This window comes from Leiobunum rupestre, chromosome 3 (assembly GCF_980474605.1).
Source record: "Leiobunum rupestre chromosome 3, qqLeiRupe1.1.hap1, whole genome shotgun sequence".
NCBI classification, from domain to species: domain Eukaryota; kingdom Metazoa; phylum Arthropoda; class Arachnida; order Opiliones; family Sclerosomatidae; genus Leiobunum; species Leiobunum rupestre.
Genome location: NC_143386.1, coordinates 58,989,797 through 59,010,683, shown reverse-complemented (window position 1 = coordinate 59,010,683; position 20,887 = coordinate 58,989,797). Strand labels below are relative to the sequence as shown.

The 20,887-nt window shown below is 38.1% G+C and overlaps 1 protein-coding gene across 1 annotated transcript in view; it reads right to left on the bottom strand.

Moving 5' to 3' along the window:
• The window catches only part of LOC149953218 (uncharacterized), a 97,859-nt gene extending 77,278 nt beyond the window's left edge, over window positions 1–20,581 (bottom strand). Inside the window, exon 1 of the mRNA XM_090168831.1 lies at window positions 20,217–20,581. The gene's annotated coding sequence lies outside the window, so the exon portion shown is untranslated. The remainder of the gene's footprint in view (window positions 1–20,216) is intronic.
• Between the last annotated feature and the right edge of the window lie 306 nt (window positions 20,582–20,887).

The window sequence follows — 20,887 nt, the reverse complement described above, 5'->3', positions numbered from 1 at the left end:
ACCGCGAACAGGAAAATGCTATTAAGAATTGAGTTCGGCCACTCCGATTGCGAACTACTGATTCGTGAAAGAAAAGAGAAAATTAATCTTCAATCTTCGACGCGAAAAAATCCGAGTTTTTCGGAAATAAGAACGCCAGGGGCTAAATACGCCGTTTGCACGATCATTATCTTTTTGATGGAAAAAATTCAAGAAACTTTTCTATTCAATCAAAGAGATTTTTTCGAGATTCACGCAAAATAAAATAACAATAATGGTTTTATCCTAAGGCTCTTTCCCCCTAAAAAATCGAATCAGCCTGTTATGACATTGGGGGTACGTACAGCATGGATAGTAGATTGTAGAGGATCGGTAAAAAGCCTGTTTTTTAGCCCCCGTAAGCCAATCACACTAAGGGAGTCGTCCAAGGTTATTTGAAAAAAACAAGTATCGCTTAGAGTGGACGATACTGTTCGAAAAAAGAAAAAAGATAAACACGAAGTACATTTTTACGCCAAAAGGTATTTTTTCACGTATTTATAGATTAAATACGATATACTAAATATCAGTTGATAGTTTTTATTGAATTAAAAAACCAAAATTAAAAATTACTAAAATATAAAGCGCAAAAAATTACGTAACAATATCAACCGCGTTAGATTGCCATTTTGAAATTTTAAGATCACGTGGTACAAACGACCTTGCAAGACTCCCTCGGAGTCTCTCGAGCTGATTGATACGCGGGGAGAAATAAAATGCAGTGGAAGGGTATCGAAAACCTGTCCTCTGAATTTACTGTCCATGCGTACAGTAACTAGTCAGCGTTGAACCGTTGAAAGAGCGTTGAGCTTGATTTTCATTTGGGTTTTTTCGTCTGTCAAAGCGTCTAATCAATAAAAATGCCACGGTAATCAAAAATTTAGACGTGACGATTCTCAACGCTGTAACGTTGACTAATGTTTCATTCAACGTTGATTTCACGTTTACTAGTTACTGAACGTTAGTGCTCGGATTTCGATTAATTTTTATCCATGAATAAAATAAGCTCGGCGATATTTAAATAATATTTATTAAAATAACCAATAGTTGAATAAAAATTGTAAAATGTTTAAATAATCGAAAGTGAATAAGCATATTATTTATATAAAACCAACAATTATTTAAATAAATACCACTTTTATTCAAATAAATGCTTGGTTGCGTAAAAAAAAAGAATTAAATAAGTTAAAATTATATTCTTTTTTCCAACATTTTTAAAATAAATCGGAAAATTTGTGGATAATGAATAAACAATTCCGAGCACTACTGAACGTACCCAAGTTTCGGTGCTATTTCGAAGTAAAGTTTTTATTCCTTTTTTCATTTGAATAATCAACGAATAATTTTTACTCTAAACTGGTCTTTGAAACCCCTGAAATCGCCAACAGGGTTGCCACAGTACCTGGGAAACCTGGAATCGGAAAATATATCTAACATTTTTGGGGAAAATTTAGGGATTTTAATTTTATCTTCAAATTTTTACTATAGTTCTTTAAATATTATTCTGATTTTTGTTCTGGTTATTTTTTAAAGATATTTTATTATAATATAAGTTGAAGTAAATTTATTTACTTTTTATTCGCGACCGAAACGAGTCTAGGTGGCGTAACGGAGCTAGCTTCTCCGACGTAGCGCCTATGAACAAGCGTCTGCTACAGACAAATTGAGAAGAACGTTTATATCATCAATAATTTTATTAAAATATAATCAAACAATGCAAAAATTATATTAAAATGCAAGTATCATTATTTACAAAGTCAAATTTACGAATAACGACGAGGAAAAACTAATAGCCTATCTTGGTTTCAATGGCGAACCAAAGGGGGCGTAGCGATGGTTTCCGGTCGACAATATAATTATAATATAAAGTTAAAAATGGTCTAATTTTTGGTTTGAAAAGGTTCGGAAAACCTAATCAAAAATTTAGACGTCACGATTCCCTTCCCCCCTTTACTGCCGGGGGGGGGGGTAGAATTCGACTATGATGACCGGAAGACAACCAACTTCGCTTATTTTGTCAGATTTTTTCACTAACTGTACCCTGATATTACATATTACCAGGGTAGCTTGATAATTATTCGATTGAAAAAACATGATAAATATCAAATCGAAAATCCTATTTCACTTACAAGGAGACGACCCGAGGTGATTTTAATCAATTTCAAACATTTTCATTATTTTTTATTATTTTTAGCATTTTCAAAAATTAAATTTTAATTGTGGGCGCAAATTTTAAAAAGACACCGGTCTCGGAGTTTGAAAAAATCCTGACTTTTTGCAACCCTGTATCCCACTTTAATTACAATGTTTAACAAAGGGGCAAGGGCCCTTCTGTAACAAATCACCAAGGGGATTAGCGTACTGGAGACAGTGGCGCACCCAGATTAATTGAAGGGGGCAATGGCTTTTGGGAGGCTCGTATTAAAACTTTAAAAGTAAAAAGTAAGAAAATTATATGTAAATCCGTATGTTCTGGAGGGGTCTGGGCCCCCACCCGGAGAAGATCTTTGTCGGGGAAAATTTCAATACCGGGCTGTGTGCTGACTTAGTAACCTTGATCGCCTACAGCCGGGCTCCAAAGATTTGGACTCAATCTGCATAGCATTGTGTTTCACCATAAGAAAAAGCAAAGGCGTTTTAGGAATTTAGAACCAAGCCCTCGATGTTTTTGTATCTTCAACCGAGGGGCTTCACGCGTAGTTTATTTGCATTATAATAAAATTGTGCTAATTTTAAGTTGATTCAGATTGAAGAAATTGAAGTAATTACTGTGGAGCATTTAAACGTATTTGGTAGTTATATTTTAGTGTTTTTCCATCTTAATTAACAGCCTTGGTTAACTTCAAAACTATATTTGGAAAATTTACAGGGTTTCCACCACATTTACCGATTAAAATTCCCTGACCACTCATTGACTTTTGAAGGCCAATATTTTTAATTTATATTTTACTTTTATCAGGAGTTAATAAATTTAAATTTCGGTAAAAAGGTTATCGCACTTTCAAGGAAATAAATGATAATCATAGAATTAGTCATAGATCTACAGGGTGTTATAAAAGGTTATGCAAAAAATTGAAGGAGTTAATAATAAAAATAATAATAATAATAATAATCAGCTAGGCTAATACCCAAGGCACCACCTTAGGCCTAAGTCATCGAGCGACTTTTAAAGCCTTTAATTCAGGTGGCCAGGTTAAAATGCGTAGGAGGGTGGTGGCAAGCCCTGCAAGCCACGTGAGCCAACAGCTCCCTACACTAACTATTGCCGTTAACCTCAACAAGTTTTTATGGACGGGGTAACTGAAGAGGTCGGGGGAAAACCCCTTAAACCAGTGGGGGAGAGTTGAGAAGTATGCCTGTTTTTTCCATTTTCCTACGATGAGTTAAAAGAGCGCCAGGGAGCTTCTAGCCCCTGGAAGTAGGCTGCAACAAGCGCAAAACCAAGCAGCAGGGACATTAAATACTGTTTAAGTTTACTTTTTTACGCTGTTTAACTCTATTTGTTTACAAAGTCCTTTTTTACCTATCACACGAACCCAAACCTTAATGTTCGCATTTCCCTACTGCTTGGTTTTGCGCTTATTGCAGCTTACTTCCAGGGGCTAGTAGGCCACACTTTGAAGCTCTCTGGCGCTCTTTTAACTCATCATAGGAAAATGGGGAAAAAACAGGCATACTTCTCAACTCGCCCCCTACAACTCCTTCAAATTTTTGCATAACCTTTTGCAACACCCTGTAGAGTAAAATTTCCTTCAAAAAGTGTCAAGATAAAATTGAATACCCTGACTTTTTAGGCCCATTTTTAAATTCCCTGACTTTTCCTTAACGTGTGGCAACCCTGATTTATATCATCAACGCCGAACAGTACCCAATTGCATAAGATACCAAAAGGGGTTATTTTTGGAAGGGATCTAGGCTGAAATAAAACCTAGAGCTATCACGTGGGTGGGGGGAAGAGTGGGGAGTGGAAAGGCGTTTACGAAGAAGAACAACGCCACCCCGGAACAAATAGTCGAAGAAAACCACACCCAGGAAGACTAGAATCTCTTCTTTATCTGCGAGCCAGTTATATAATGAGGACGGGAACCATTTTTCGAACCATCTTCTGGAAATCCCTTCAGAGAGCTTTTTTCTATCCCTAACATTCCTGTATTTCTCTCTTCGGAATCTTCAGCGGCTAACTATCATTAGAAATGCGTTTTTGTTATCGACATCATCCATCTAAGCGTACGTTTCGCGGACACAAAGGCTTAGTGGTGGGTGGATTTTTGCAGTTTTGTTTATACATGGAGAAAATCGGTAAGGAGTCGTGTTGGTACAATATTTTTAACGCGTTACCCTGATTAGAGCATAGCGCCGATTTGATTTGGGTCGGCGGCGGCGGAGTTTGGGGAAAATCACCCGGCAGCGTTGATTTTTTCTTGTAGAGGCAAAGTTTCTTTGAAAATTTGGAAAGAAAAATTATTTTTAAAGAAAGAAAATCGATGGCGGGATCAAAATTTTACGGCGGTGCGCTGAAAAGTAAATGACTCGGTGGCGGCGGGATCAAAATTTTACGGCGGCGCGCTGAAAAGTAAATGACTCGGTGGCGGCGGGATCAAAATTTTACGGCGGCGCGCTGAAAAGTAAATGACTCGGTGGCGGCGATTCGGCGTCAAATAAAATATCGGCGACGGCAGCGTTTGATTGGCGCCACTGGCTCTAGCCCTGATGGCAGTACAAGAATGAGGGCTGACACAAAAGGGGGTAAATACCGGCTCCTTTTAAAGGCCTCGCTGTGCTGCCAGCAGGAGAAGGGGGCTTACACAAAAGGCGATCACCAACAGATTTATTAAAACACTTGGATACAAGCACGATAATGGGGGCAGAAACAAAAGGGGATCGGCACTGGGTCTTTTAAAACGCGTCACGCTGCTGCTAGCAGGAAAAGGGGGGCCGACACAAAAGGGGATCAGCACTGGGTCTTCTTAAATCAGTTACTATGATGCCAGAGGGAGAATGGGGGATGGCACAAAAGGGGATCGGCACCATGTTTTGTAAACACGTCACGCTAATGCCAGCACTATAATGGAGGCTGACACAAACACTCGTTGTCACTTCCCCGTTTGTATCAACCCCCATTCTCGTGCTGGACTCATAGTGACGCGTTAAAATTGCCTTACAAACACGACTCCTTACCTTTACTCCATGCTTTAAACCGTCACTTCTTCCAGGCTATCATTGATGATTCGCATCTGGACTTGAAATAATACGATGGCGCTTCCTACATTTAAAAAGGTGTAAGGAAAGCAGGGTCGGGAATAAACCGGCTTTTTTTAATTAAAAAATTCGGTATGGTTAAATCCGGTCAAATCTGCTCAAATTGCTTATATCTAGCCCTGATTACTTCGAAAATGGTCAAATTGCCCGATTTCAAAATGACGTTTTTGCGCGTGACAGTACCTTTACATTGAGAGGTATAGCAGGCATATTTACCCGCTTTTATACCCTAACATGGCGGCGTATTTTCACGCGCAAAATGAATTTTAAGATCCCCCAATTGCTTACATCGTGCCCTCATTACTTCGTAGCAGACGAAAAAAAGTGAAGGTTAAGTTTTAGTTTCGTTTGGAAGTAAAATGCAGAGTATTATATTCTGCATTTTTTATTTGAAATAAATAGTATTTATATATTTCTCAATAGGCCGATAAAAATATTATCCTACGAGGAGACTTCCCATCAGTACTTCCCCCGCGTAAACCTGCGAAAAAGAGGATTACTCTGATTGGTCGGAATTTACGGCCAACTTCGACGATTTTTTTGCAGTTTCGTGAATCGGCAAGTTTGAAGCGATGGATTCGCTTTAGTCCCATTCGACCGAAGGCGGTTTTTGAGGTGTCCCATTCGACCGAATTCCGCCGAAACGTGCGGTTTTTTTAATATCTTTGTATCATGCATTTATTTGAAAATAAAATAGAATGAGCATGAATTATATTTTTATCTTCACCTAGTCAAGAAAAGTAACTGAACCAAAACTGAAATAGTAAACTTAACCAACTCTAACCTAACCTAACCTAAACATGGATCTTCGATAGTACATACCTTATAAATAAAATACCAAATCACCCCGCCAATTGGGCTACATTTTAAAATTCTTTCGGTCGAATGGGATTTCGGTCGAATGGGAATAAACGATGGATTCTCCAAAGAAAAGGTTTGTTAATGTTTTTGATAAATGTAAATTAAATAGCATTTAATTAAAATAGCAAACAGATCCTCCAATTCCAATTAGACGATTCATTTTATACTTTTAACTTATAATTTACGTGTTAATCATAAGAAACGTGCGCGTTAGGCCACGATTCTTGCTAAGGCTTATGTTTCCCCCAAAAATACTGCAGCAGACGAAATTTGTTTTTAACGTTTTTGTATAGTTCTGATATATGTACAAAGATGGCGCTGCTGTTGAACATACGTCACAGACTTACTTCCCCTTCCCGAAATCCTCTAGTAGTGAGGGAAAGATAACAACTTAGGCGAAATATTATGGATTTTTTTCGATGGTTAAAACCGGTTTAATCCAGTCTGGCTGGTTCTTGCCAACCCTAAAGGAACGGGATACGAATTTCTGATTACGGCGATATTTCAAATGTCGGTCGGGTGCGTTTGAAAACGGGAATTTTTTGTTTCGTATTTTTTTAGAGTTGCGATTTTATTCCGTCAGCAAATTTGGCTTCCAAATTTTATTAAAAACAGGCTCTCGTTTTCTCTCTGCGCGAGACTTAAGCGTAACAAAAGGGGTCGCTTTCTGCGGGTGTTTACTTTTAAAATGACAAAACACAAAAATGTCTCTTTTCCAGATATGAGAATATATATATTTGGATGCGCGAATATTTTTATTTCCTAATGCTGAAAAACAAGACGTCGCGTTTGAATGGTTTCGTTTAGTTTGGGACAGGGTTGGCTGATTTAAACCATGGTTTAAATCATGGATTAAACCAAGTCATTTAAAAAAAAATACAATGTTGTTTTTATATAATTTGGTTTTTTTAATTAATAGTTCTTTTTATAAACTAACGTGGCCTTCTTGTTTAAATGTTGCTCTTACGTCACAGTCTCTTACTTTCACAAGGCTATACAAGCGCGCGCTACAGTCGCGATGAATATAGGTTTTTTTAGCGCGCGTGCAAATCGCTCGTGCGCAAAATATACTAATAAAGCTGTGTCTTGTGACGTAAGAGCAACATTTTAACAAGTTGGGCAAGACCACTTTTTATTTTATAAAATCAACTATTAAAAATTATTCCAAAATGTTTGTACATTTTCTTACCGAAATGATTACATTTCTACAACATTTACAAGGTGACCACACTTCCTATATTTTCAATACCTTCCTATAAATTCCTTAGGTTTTCTCGCGTAGAATAACCCGAAAACATTCCGTCGTCGTGTACCCTTCTTCATCCTATATTTCACTTTATTTTATCTACTGTTTTTCGATAAGAATCCTTTTGTTTTTGCTTATGGTTTTTCCTATATTTTCCTTTAATTCGCTTGAAAATTTCCTATTTTTTTATACTTTTGGAAAAAATAGTATAGTTGTGTTCTTGGAAAATTAAATTGAACGCTTTTCCTTGTTTCATTGTATAATCTATAAAAACGAGTGGCGTGCCAACAACAAGCAGACGAAAATATTTTCTTAAGTTCAAACTATTTCCGCTAGATGTCTATATTTTATTCAGTTCTATAGTTTAACGTTGCCAAGCCTACCTACCTAGTCCGAGGGGTAAGACACTCTGCGAACTCGGTGTACACTGCCGTACCTTTGACAGTGCTAAATGGAACTCGCGAACTTTTGAAAATATGTACCTTTAACAGTGCTAAATGCACGAACTCGGTGTACAGATTATCTGAGACTGTCTTACCCCTCGACCTAGTCTACCTCATAATTTCCATCCTCTTAAATTACGGGCTTCGTCACCGTTTTGCGTCCGCTTGCTAACGCGTAGCCTTTGACAGCGCCTCGCTAGGGGGAGATTTTTTACTTGTGATGATGTTACTAGCTCTCCGTAGAAAATTCCCCAAGTGACAAACTTATGGAACAATATTATAGACTTATGGTAATATGTATGCACGGTTAAACAAAAGCGAAAAATAGATTAAAAGCAAAATAAAGCAGAGTTTAATTAAAACCTGATATAAACCAAATAAACCTAGTTTAATCCAAAAAAAACCTGGTTACTCATTTTCAGAGCGTTTAGCCAAGGCCCTAAAAACAAGTTTCGCGGGGGAGGGCAGAGACGTTAGTTACGGCATGGGCCAAATAATGATAAATCAAGCCAGTTTCCGGTTTCCCGAACGCCATCTAGTGATGACTGAGTCGGAATTCGGAAATAAGTGGCTGTTGTAATTCGAAAATCCTGCCATATTTGGCCCCTCATATTTTGAAAAATTTTAACGATTCTAGGAAAGTATATGTTTAATATTAAATAATTATATATATTATACTAATTATGAACTTAGTACGTATAAAAATAAGTACTTACTTTAATAACCAAACCAAAGTTCACCAAACTATATATGATAACTGTGAATAAATATTCCAGGATATTTAGTACGACGACCACGTGTATTATCTTTGAAAACTGTCCCTAAAAGATTTGCCCCCAAAATGACGTAGGTCCGCGATCGCGCGTTTTTCCCAATAGGGGGCAATAGTGATCGGGTGTTAGCGCTGTTGGACGGGTTTTTCGCATAGAGTCATGTCCTGGATTTATCATTATTTGGCCCATGGTTACGGCAGGGTTCTCTTATGCTTTCAAGGCCATTTTAGGCATACGCGCGCGCCTAGGGCCCCGTTTCTAAGGGCCCTCAGTTTGTACACTCTAGGAGAGTGCCAAATGTAATATTTTAGCATTTTATTTTAAGTCTCGAAGGGGAGCCAAAATGAACCGTACATTTTACATTGTGCCTATGGGCCTCTAATGGTATAAGCGTGCCTTGGGAATGGCCCTCAATGGAATTATAACTTTTAAAAGGAATCCTGCAAAGCAATCTTTATGGAAGACCATTTCATTTTTCAAATTACCCTGTACAGTGGTGCCAAACATATTTAAAGCCAAAGACAAGAGCGGCCAGAGCTGCAAACGTTGGTGATCCACACCATATACCTGAGGTTATATTCCCTTTACAGGGCTCCCAGCGATTTTTTTTAATATTATAGGAATTATAGGAACTTTCATAGAAAATATAGGAATTTATAGGAACATTTTTAGCCAAAAAATACGAATTTATAGGAACATTTTTAGCCAAAAAATAGGAATTTATAGGAACATTTTTAGCCAAAAAATACGAATTTATAGGAACATTTTTAGCCAAAAAATAGGAATTTATAGGAACATTTTTAGCCAAAAAATAGGAATTTATAGGAACATTTTAGCTAAAAATAGGAATTTATAGGAGTATATTGAAATTATAGGAATTTATAGGAACTCTGGGAGCCCAACCGTTAATGTTTTCGGGAACACCGGACCTAAGCCAGAGCTAACCTCTATTTAGAAGGCAAATTTTTCCCAAACATTAGGGTTGTTTTCTAATACATTATTTTTAAAATTATAGGAATTTCTAGATATAGCTATAGAAAAGCTAGAAAATTTGGAAAAAATTGGAATTTATAGGAACAATTTTGAGAAAATAGGAAATTATAAGAGCATATTGAAATTATAGGAATTTATAGGAATTATAGGAACTATGGGAGCCCTGCCTTTAATTCCAGCAGGGAGTAGGAAAAAACTAATTTAGTTTCACCACACCACCTTTTTGGTCGGTTCAAATCTTAAAATTAACTAGCTAAAGGTATTAGAAATGGTTTAATTACCTAGATCTCTTAAGAGATATTCAGAGCTATTGCGCAATCTAGGTTTAGTTCTCAGCACAGAGCCTCTAGCGCCTAAATATGCCTAAGGTGAAAAATACTATTACCAAGGACGATAACACGCTACTCATTTCGAGTGCGAGTCAGTGTCGAAGAGAGGTTCGGACAAATAAGGGGAACGGTCAAGCTTTAACCAGTTAGATAACCCTATAGCCCATTAAAAACTAAAATTTATGGCGAAAACCGCATCAAAAAATATTGAGTGGTTAATTTTTAATAAAATAAAGAAATTTCTGGAAATCGAAAAGCGCGCGTCCGCCGCGACACCTGGTGAGAAGTCGGTGAGACAGAAAAACCACTTAAATGCGCGCGCTGCTGAAGACGCAAAAAATTTGTTTTGCACGCGAGGCGCGTTTCAGTTATAAGAGACCTAAGCCTAAATTGCGCGATTTTAAAAGTTAGGGGTTAGGGGCGCTGGCGGCAGCCCCTAAGATGGCGGCGAAAATTCAAACCCAAACACTTATTTTTCATTTCAACTTTTAGGGCCAAAAGCTATTTTTTCAAGACAAAAAAAGGTACGTGTTAGTATATTGAACGTCTTGTTAATCTTTTGATACGGAAATAAGGCAATATTTAGAAAAGCTTGGCCGTTCCCCTTTAAATTAGCATTTAAACAATAGGTTAGAATAGGTAGTCATACTTATTGTTATTATGTTACTTATGGTATAAGGAATAGAAATTACGGAAACCGAAAATTCGATACTGTGGTTTCCTATTCTCTACTGATCAGACTAATAGCCTAAAAATAAAATTTAATCAATCCGATAGTTAGCATAGTCGACGAAGTCGTCACAGAGAGGCGCTATTTTGATATATTATGCCGTCACTAACGTATTAATCAAATAACGTTTCCGAAATACTTAAATTAGTAACAGCAAAAATAGTGTCAGCTCGGTTTGAATAGTAGATCATGTTACCCAGCGTGACAAGTAGACTTGTACATTCTCAATAACTTAAAAAAAGTTCTTTATCATTTATTTTTAATTTTCTATTTCCATTATATGATACAACCATAAGTCGATAATATTTTTCCATAAATATGACACGTTGTTGTTTACTAAAAATTATTCGCGACACAGACTCTAAAGCGGGCTTCATCCCAGTTTTTGCGTCTCAAATTGCCTTGTTGAGGGAATATTTAGCTAATGAGGTCATTCTGTAACTAGCTTTCAGTCAAATATTTCCAAAAGAGGCATTCTTAAGCCTATTTTTCCTTAAGTTACCAAAAAGACAGACAGACAGACAAAGTCGCAATGCATAAGCCACCAGCATAATGCCATATTTCGAAAAAGTGTTAATTATGGACAGGGTTGGCTGATTTAAATCGAAAAAATCATTGTTTTAAATCTTACGATGTATTTTAACATAGGAATACAAACAAAAATAATTTCTTAAAAAATTAAAATACATAGAAAACCGATGCAAACTAAAATATTAAATTGTGATCAAATTCAATTGAGATCACATTTACTTCAATATTAGCTAACTCCTAAAAGTAAAATGTCCGTTAATTATACAGAAAAAGAGCCATTAATTGTAACATTCCATAAAGTCCGATTTAAATTTGATTTTTATCAAAAAACATTAAAAAAATGGCAGCTCTGCTTATGGAACAACATAACAGGGTTGCCACAGTTTTTTCACAATTAATTCCCAGGTTTTCCCTGACCATCTCCGCAGATTATTTTGACTTATTTCGTCACAAGATTTTGTATTTTTAGCCTATATTTCAATAAAATATTCTTATTTGCAACCGAAATTAAATTCCCTGACATTTCCCTGATTTTTGGATTAATTTTTAAAATTCCCTCTGACTTTTATACCAATATTATAATTCCCTGATTTTTATACCCATATTATAATTCCATGACTTTTATACATATATTATAATTCCCTGACTTTTATACCCATATTATAATTCCCCGACTTTTATACCCATATTATAATTCCCCGACTTTTATACCCATATTATAATTCCCCGACTTTTATACCCATATTATAATTCCCCGACTTTTATACCCATATTATAATTCCCCGACTTTTATACCCATATTATAATTCCCCGACTTTTATACCCATATTATAATTCCCCGACTTTTATACCCATATTATAATTCCCCGACTTTTATACCCATATTATAATTCCCTGACTTTTATACCCATATTATAATTCCCCGACTTTTATACCCATATTATAATTCCCCGACTTTTATACCCATATTATAATTCCCTGACTTTTATACCCATATTATAATTCCCTGACTTTTCCAGGTTTTTTAGGTACCGCACTTTTGATACTATCTTACGAGGAATACATACCTCGAGCTAGGAATGGTTATCATGCCGTATTCCCTACGGTAAGACTTTGGGGCATAGCTGAACGGGCTCGTCTCACACTAAGAGCCCGAGCTCGACTTGAGACTGAGCCCAGGCTTTATTTTGAGAATGATACGAGCCCGAGAAGAGACCAAAACGTTGTGGTCATTTAATTTGAGCCCGAGATGAGGCTTTAGTCCCATTCGACCGAAGGCGGTTTTTGAGGTGTCCCATTCGACCGAATTCCGCCGAAACGTGCGGTTTTTATGTGTCCCATTCGACCGAACGCTGCTATATAAATTGGCTTTTGCTATGTTTTCAATTTAGTTACTGAAGTCGTTTGCAATGGAGCGGAAAATAAAATGGAATGAGCATGAATTATATTTTTATCTTCACCTAGTCAAGAAAAGTAACTGAACCAAAACTGAAATAGTAAACTTAACCAACTCTAACCTAACCTAACCTAACCTAACCTAAACATGGATCTTCGATAGTACATACCTTATAAATAAAATACCAAATCACCCCGCCAATTGGGTTACATTTTAAAATTCTTTCGGTCGAATGGGATTTCGGTCGAATGGGAATAAACGGAGATGAGACCATTTTAATATAGCCAGAAGAAAATAGGGGAAGTACGTATCTGTAGCTTTGAGCCGTAGAAGTCGTCGTGTGACCCACGAAACCGCCTTTTTACGCATAATAAACCAAACTGAAAAAGTAGTCCTACTTTTGTTTTGATTCAACACGGCTATAATCGACGAAAGCAAATACGCCTTAGCTCAAATAGCAGAGAATGAGAAGGGCAATATGTTACAATTGTTCAATTTAAGAAAAATGACTTTTTAAACGATGTATTCATCCGCGATTTCCCGCCAAACCGTTTTGGCGCGAAAATTCGTGAAAAGTGACGCCTTTCCAAAGCTGACTAGAAGCGTACTTCCCCCTATTTTCTTCTGATATAGCGTATTGTGTGAGCTCGAGATGAGACCATTAAAATATAGTAAATTGCTGTGAGCCTGAGCTGAGTCCAATATAATATAAAGTATTACTACGAGTCCGAGCTGAGACCATATTTTTTATAACGAGCCCGAGATAAGACCTTTTAAATTTTAAGAGATGATTTTGTGTTCGTTTTTGCACGATTATGTTTCCCTTGGCCACTGGGGAGCGCTGCCGAGCAGAGAAACACGTGCCGTAACCATAACGCTTTCTTTCTCACCGACACGACCAATTTTGATGACGTGCGGTTTGCGTTAAGCCTGGTTCACACGGGCAGTGTTTTCCTGGTTTTCTATATTTTCTAGTTTTACCGCCTTTTCCCGTGGTTCTGGCGCGCAGGAGCATGACTGTACACACGGACAAAATTTGCCGGATTTTATCACAGCGAGCGCTGCCGGGGAACGAGGAAACGGATTACCTTTTTTTGAGGGGCGTTGGGCTCGACCAGTCAGCGAGCGTTATGCCGTCATGTGGCAGACGCAAAAATTCTTAAGCCTACTTTTAAAGACTTTCAAAATCGCTCCTTATATCACGTGACAGCGTAACGCTCGCTGATTGGTCGACCTCAAAGTGCTTATAAAAACTGGGAAAATAAAGTAGAGATATTTCAACATTTTTTTCTCCGTTTTCTCGTTTACCGGCAGCGCTGACGGCGGAAAAATCCGTTTAATTTTGTCCGTGTGTACAGTCGTTTTACCGTTCGCCAGAACAACGGGAAAAGGTGGTAAAACGATAAAATAGAGAAAATCAGGAAAACACTGCCCGTGTGAACCAGCCTTTATAGATAAAGCGCGAGCAGCGCGTGATAACAGTTAGCCGTGTCGACTTGAAGAGAGCTCTGGCCTACAGGGTTAACACGGAATTTACGTAATTGGCTATTTCGGATAACGTAACTACCTTCTAGAAATTTTCAAAGATTGTTGTAGACTACAACAATCTTTGAAAATTCCAGAAGGTAGTGAAGAGAGTACCAAGCCTGGTCGCCCGGCTTATGATTTATATATCAATATGAAAAAAACATTAAGACTTAAAAAAGATATTAAAAGACTGAAATGAGCCCCGAGAATTATGCAAATTCTTATGAGACTGAGACGAGCCCTGGTTAGTAACAGAAATAAGTATGAGCCCGAGACGAGCTCAAATGTTTAGGAATAGGAATTGCGAGTTCGAGACGAGCCCTTGTATTTAGGAGATAAAAAATTATGAGCCCGAGACGAGCTCAAATGTTTAGGAATAGGAATTGCGAGTTCGAGACGAGCCCTTGTATTTAGGAGATAAAAATTATGAGCCCGAGACGAGCTCAAATGTTTAGGAATAGGAATTGCGAGTTCGAGACGAGCCCTTGTATTTAGGAGATAAAACATTATGAGCCCGAGACGAGCTCAAATGTTTAGGAATAGGAATTGTGAGCTCGAGACGAGCCCTTGTATTTAGGAGATAAAAAATTATGAGCCCGAGACGAGCTCAAATGATTAGGAATAGGAATTGTGAGTTCGAGACGAGCCCTTGTATTTAAGAGATAAAAATTATGAGCTCGAGACGAGCTCTCGTGTTTTTGGGGAAATCATTGTGAGACCGAGACGAGACGATGGCCAAACAAAATGTTACGTGAGACTGAGCCCGAGACCAAGTCTTGGTGTGCAGCTATGCTTCGGGGACAGTTTTCGGTGACGTGTATGAGAAACAATTCCCCTCTTTAGGAGTTTTAACCCCGCGCAACCTCCCGTTTTTACAACTGTAGTTCTGTTGACAACTATACTCGGTAACTCTGGGGAGTCCAGGTTATTTTTGGTAGGAGATTTTTAAGCCTATGAAACTCGTAAGGAAAAACACGTATGCACTGACGTCAAAATGACTTCAAAAACGGTCCCCTATATAGAGACGGAAATAGGCCGGGATAACCATTGCAAGTTCGAGTTATGTATTCCTGATCTTAAAGGGAATATAACCTGCAAATCAATCTTTATGGAAGATCCCTTTAATTTTTCAAATAACCCTGTATAGTGGCGTCAAACATTTCTAAAGCCAAGGCAAGAGCGGCCAGAGCCGCAAACGTTGGTGTTCCACACCAAATACCTGTGGTTATATTCCCTTTAAGCTATACATTAAAACAGACACAGACAGACAACTCTGCAAATGCTACAAAGGATGAGCCACCCGCATAATGGCAAGAGGGGGGCTTACTATAAAAAGAAAGTGCTGAACTAGCTTATAGAAAGGGCAGATAGGGGGGTTCACTATACCACCCCCCTCCTCCCGAAGATTTATTATTACCCTTCAAAGAAGGGGGGGTGAAAGAGGAAGGGGGAGTGGGTGGAAGAAGTTACTTAACTCGCCGAAAAAAGTGCAGATGGGAAAATATTAAAGCTAAAAGGAGGGGGGCGGGGGGTAGCGAAAACGCGGAGGGATACACCGTTAAAAGACGCTATATGAACTGCTTTTATGAAAGAAAAAAATGAAGTTCCTTCTCTTCGTTCCATTCAGTGCATTAAATTCATAACGAAATTAGGCAATAGAAAAATGTCCCATTATAATACCGCCCTCTGATGGCGATCTCGCGAAACTATTGTTAGCCAAAAAGTCAATGGGGTTACCACACATTACGAATTCCGTGCAGATGTCACCAGAGTTTAACAATAGCCCGCGTTAGGGAAATTTCTTCAAATTTTTTAAGGCCATACGGGTCTAATATGCACTTTGGGCTTAGCAAATGCGCTGGAAAAAGTGTATTAAATTTGATGTGTTATTTTGACGTTTTATTATGGTTTTCTTAACCTCTTAAATAAATTTGATTTAATAGAGAGGTTAAGCAAAGATTGAATTGAATTGAAAGTGTAGTAACAGAGTTCGTACAAAATTTCCGGAATTAAATTCCCTGACATTTCCAGGTTTTCCCTGACTAAATTGCCAAATTTCCCTGTCCATTTTTGTAAATTAAATTTATGTTTTGTGGTAAAATCTTGAAAAATGTTAATTACGTATTTTAATACATTTTTAAAAAATTTATTTGCCGGATTTTTTTTGGACAATTTTAAAATTCCCTTACTATTTTGGACCATTTTAAATTTACCTGACTATTCCCTGACCATTGGGAATCATTTTCAAATTCCCTGACTTTTCCCTGACCTTTCCAGGTCGTGTACGAACCCTGAGTAAACTTGACGTATTATCTAGACGATATTTCTGGTGTTTTCCTAACTTCTTCAATACATTTAAGGAGGTAAGGCATAGCAAATGCAGTGAAAATGTCCATTTTTGACGTTTTGTGGTGTTCTTAACCCCTTTAACATTTGCTTAAATAGGAGGTTAAGCGCTGAAAAACGTTAAATATATTTGACGTTATTTCTCGCGTTCTTAACCTCTTAAATACAGTTGTTTTAATAGAGAGGTTAAGCAAAAACTAAACGGAACTTTAGAACACTTTGACAGCGCTACCAAGTTAGTTCGAAGAAACGTTCGCAAAGCAAGGCAAGGCTCATAATTAGACGTTACCGTTTATAAAGTGGGGCACTTAACCTCTGTAATGTTGTGGGAACATCTTTACGATCGGAGACGATCGAGTTTGACAGGCGCTTCAAGACGGAATTGGGAGTTTATGGTAGCCCTGCCATTGCTGACACAGTGCCAAGCAACAGGCTAAAAAGATGAACGGATTATAATGGAGTTGGCGACAGATTAACCTGGAATTGAGGCTTGAGGAATTGTTTACCGCCTAAAAGACTAAAGTAAACCAAGTAGTCAATTTATAATAAAACCTAAGAGACAGGGTGTTTCCGTTAAGATTGTCTAAATAAAAATATAAATTCAATAAATTTTTAGCTCAAACTAAATGTATTACGTAATTATATTAATTAGTAATAAATAATGTGATTTGAAAGTAAACCAATACATACATACATATTTATTTTCCTTTTGATTTTACAAACCCCTTTTGAAACCATGGAAATATGGATTCACAGATACATTTTTGACAAGGGAGAAGATCCTTTCACAGGGATAAGCCATTAGATGTCAATTTTTAAATACATTATTTCTTAATAGATGGCGTCAGCAGTCAGAACCGTATAAATTATACACAGTGCCATGTAGCGGCCAACGCTGGAAGCCCAAACGGCTGTCTACTTAGCAGACGATAATTGAGCAGTTCAAGAGCTTCTCATGTTTGCCACTACGTGGCTCTGTGTAAACTGAATAGGCTATTTTTAATTACAGCTAGGAGCAACAAACGCAGCACCCAACACAAGGAGAAGGCAACCCGTCAAAAATCGTGCATTTTATCGTGTACATTTTTCATTGGTTAGACGCTTTAGCGCCTGCTGCCGTCGGAAGGGGAAAATTCGGAAATTGTCTTCCCCCTTTCTGTAAAACGCTCAACGTAAAGGCTCGTCCAATGAAATTTGTACACAACACTGCGTTCGCGTGTTTGAAAGCTAGCTGCGTTCTCCTAGGTTACAGTGACTGTTTCATGACTTTACACAAGCCTTCTAAGCGAGGGGCGGCAAGGAGTTAGTTTGATCGGGTTTTACCCCCAAATTCCGAAAAAGGTTATACACCCTAACTTAACTAACTCCTTGCCCCCCCCCCCCCTCGCTAGGATGGCTTGTGGAAGTTAGTCGGTATAGTCTAAGCGCACCCTACCAAACAAGAGGGGTTATACTCCCTTTAAAAGTAAATCAACAACGCACCTACCGGCTAAAACGAGAAATACTTGGATCCAGCATCAAACATACAACTTTATACCATTGAGTTGGGAATATTAATCTAGAGATCCAATCAAACCTGCTCCCCGCGAAACAAGTTTTTGAAAATTAAGGAAAGTGCCGGCCCCTCTAAAATGACGATAAAACGTTATCATATGACCCGTGGCGCCATCCATAATTTTTGAAAAAATAAATCTTTTTGCCGGAAAACGCGTCTTATATGAACGAACCATTGAGAGCTAGACGGCGCCACGGGTAGAATGATAAAGTTTTATCGTCATTTGGGAGCAGACGGCAGTATTCTTATTTTTTAAAAACTTGTTTCGCGAATTACTGAAATCCGACGTTTTGATTGGACCTCTAGATTAATATTCCCAACTCAATGCTTTATACTGCCTTAAGCATTTTAAAATCGCCAAAATCTCTACGAAATCCCGAAATCCCGTACAAAATAATGGCCAATGTCCGACCCCTCGGGTTATACTCCCTTTAAAAGTAAATCAACAACGCACCTACCGGCAAAAACGAGAAATACTTTGATCCAGTATCAAACATCCAACTTTATACTGCCTTAAGCATTTTAATAGACCATAGGGCCCTATTTAAAATTTAAATATCACCCTGTATTTGCAAAGCCGAAAAGATAAATCACAAAAAAAACCCGCTGAATGTATAGAAATCACGCTTTTCTTACTAGCCTGGACAATGTAAAAAGCCTATAAAAGACAGAATGTCAGGGGGGAGCGGGAATTTCCCCGAGACCCCCCCTGACATAAAAAATATATGGGTACAACGGTACCCCGAATGAAAAGGGCGAGAAGGAACAGAAATAGGCGGTACCCACTACCCAAACTAATACAAGTAGGGCCATTGTAAGCCCCGCAATATTTATGGCCAAAAAGCCCGCCGGCCACCGAAAAAATATCAGTTTGACACGCAAAGGCTTAGCTTTACTACGTTACGTAATAAAGCCTTTAATATTACTAACAAAATGGGTACTTTCGACCGGTTGACAGTTGACAATACAAGCAAGCGCGGCGCCCGGGGTATAGTCTACATTCTACCCCTATCCCCCTACTCTAGTAAACATGACTAATAGTTATACTCGTCAATAACGTAGCGGGTTTATTAACGTGATTAACGGATATAGCGCCTAAGGGGAAGCCAAGACTAACGAACGATGTCAACGCTGGTGACAAAAATCATTAGGTTAGACCGGCGCGCTATGCATACAGAGGTCTTTCAACCTACACAATTTCAAGTCTTAAGGCCTTCATTATAAGGCAGACACCAGGTAAGCCATTTAGTAATAAGTTGTACACATTGCAATACAGATAGACAAGTAGCTTTATTTATTATTACGCTAAATGTAATCATAAAATTCCTAACATCATTAAAGTTTAATCAATTTTGATGGAGCAATAGTAAATATAGTTCAGTTTCATCATATTTAATGCATTTCACATAAAAGCTACCGCGGTGTGTTCATTAACAAAGATTTAATATTTTAGTCCTGAAAATATAGAACGCACAATTTTCGCTTCTGTAATAAATGCTTTTATTTCGTCGCCAGTTCTACCGCATCGTAAAGATTTTGATTTTAGAGCAAACTATTGAATAGTTTTACGTAAGATTACTTTTCAAATCAATTAAGCTTTTCAAGTATTTGCTCTGTTAGAACTAATTATTTGTGTCGCCAGTTCTACCGTATTTTTAAAATTTTGCTTTTAGAGCAAACTATTGCATGGTTTTTAAAAAATTATTTAAATAAATTTAGTAGTACAAATATTTGATCGTTTTAATCAGCAAAAATCTTTTTTTTAGTCACGAGTTCTAATGCTTCCTAAAACTTATGTTTCTCCCGCAAACTATTGCATAGTTTTACAAAAAAAGATATTTTTCAAAGCTTTAAAGGTCGTAATGGACAGAAACTCAACCGTCCGAACACTCAATTCTAATGGCAGGTTTTTACTTTAATCTGTTTAAGCCGATTTCCGGCAAAACCGTTGGCCCATTTTCTAATGACCTTACCCCCGCCCAAACATCGAATTTGTGCTCGCCAGGAACCCTTTATAGCGAACGACCCAAAACCCCCGCTGTTCCTGTACCCGCCCCCCTCTCGATGATGGCCAGCGCGTTTAAAACGAGAAAAGCGTTTCCACGGAAACTCATTTTAACCCCAACTCTAAAATCTCCTAACGGTTAAAATCCCGCAAAAATCGCGACTTAGAAATTTATTTACGAGATTAAACAAAATTGCAACTCACCGATTTGTTTGTACTTTTCGCTCGATCAAATAAAAACACTTTATTCAGAAATATATCGGTTCGTCAAGAGAAAATTTCGTGCAGTTCGTGGTTTTGTTAGCAACAACTAGTTTGAGACGCGTTTTCGCCCGGTTTATACGTTATTTGAGTCACTGGAAAAAACTCAAAATCATTTCACCGACATCGAAACGGCCTACATTTCCCACCGTTGGGACCACTGTTATGTAGAACGCGCGACGAACTTTCTAAGGCTTACTAAAAACACTTGTTTATACAGCGTAGTTCCTTTCTCCTCTAAAATTCCCGGCGACGAGAAAGACCTGAAATTTTCGTGAGTTCCGTAACGGCCGTCAGAGCGCGCAGTCTGATGGACGACGGCCTACGTTGCGGAATCCGCCGCGAGTAAGTTTTTAAAAGCAGCTATCTTTAATGGCGAATGGGGATTAAGGGAATAGCACACGTGACCACGCCGTTAGAGGGGGATGCTATAGTTTCACTCCCCTCGCCTAACTTAACTCCTCCCGCGCTCTGCCATAGAAAATAATGCGGAGGAAAAGCAACTCGACCGATTTATCGTTTCGAAGTACTTTAGGCCTGATAACTCCGGTAATGTTATGACTTAAGCCTCGCCGATTCCAATATGAGCTAACCGGAAGGAGCCCGCGCAAACC